This window comes from Microtus ochrogaster, linkage group LG4 (genome assembly GCF_000317375.1).
Source record: "Microtus ochrogaster isolate Prairie Vole_2 linkage group LG4, MicOch1.0, whole genome shotgun sequence".
Lineage (NCBI taxonomy): Eukaryota > Metazoa > Chordata > Mammalia > Rodentia > Cricetidae > Microtus > Microtus ochrogaster.
Window position 1 is genome coordinate 23,135,608 of NC_022030.1, and position 1,040 is coordinate 23,136,647.

General features: G+C 50.1%; 1 protein-coding gene across 1 annotated transcript in view; it reads left to right on the plus strand.

The window, feature by feature from the left end:
• Positions 1-1,040, plus strand: part of Sipa1l3 (signal induced proliferation associated 1 like 3) — a 206,510-nt gene that overhangs the window by 203,158 nt on the left and 2,312 nt on the right. The gene's annotated exons all lie outside the window — the stretch shown is intronic.

Below are 1,040 nucleotides of genomic sequence, written 5' to 3' on the forward strand. Positions count from 1 at the left end.
TTAATCCCAGCACTCGGGAGGCAGAGACAGGCAGATCTCTGTGTGAGTTTGAGGACAGCCTGCTCTACAAGAGCGAGTTCCAGGACATCCAGGGCAGAGACTGGATGGTCTCAGGTGCAAGTGTTGGCTTCCAGCCAATCCAAGAAAATAATAGCCCTAGGTTCAGAGATAGTTACTTTAAATAGGTGAAGATTGACAGAGGAAGACACCTGGACCCTCTCCACACACCTGTGCTTGTACACACACCTGCACATACATAAATAAGAAAATAAGTTAAAATGAATAAAGAGTAATTTATCCATTGACTAACGTGCAAGACAAAGCCAATAACTTTAGTAAGAAAGAGTCCGGAATGGCTTTGGTATTCCTGCCTCACACTCCCCATTGCTGGGATTACAGGTGCGCCTCCACATCATGACATTTTTTAAACAGTCCTGCCAGGCGGTGGTGGCGCACGCCTTTAATCCCAGCAGGCAGGAGGCAGAGGCAGGCGGATCTCTGTGAGTTTGAGGCCAGCCTGGTCTACAGAGTGAGTTCTAGGACAGCCAGGGCCACACAGAGAAACCCCGTCTCAAAATCAAAACAAACAAAACACGACAAAAGGGTAGTCGTGTGTGGACGGCCCTCTAATAAGCAGCATTCGAGCCGCATCTCCTGCGTCTGTGTACCAGCTGACGGCATGGGGGATAAGAAGCAGCTAGAGTGGAGAAGGCTTTACTTAAAGATTTGGGGTAATTCAAGGCAGGAAACAGCGGCGCCTCAGCAGTAAGTCCTCAATACAGAAATCAGGGACTCTAGTTCAGATCCCCACCCCAGTACCCCTGAAGGCCTTGGCGTATTCCCTGCCTTGGGTGTCAAGCAGGCTCTGGTGAGGCTTGGCCTTTTCTTCCGCGAAAATGAAGTGGTGGTGCATGCCTGTGACGCCAGCGATAGGGAGGCTGAGACAAGAAGATTGCAGATTTGAAATGAGCCTGAACTACACAGTAAGACCCTATCTAAGTGGCGCACGCCTTTAATCCCAGCACTTGGGAGGCAGAGGC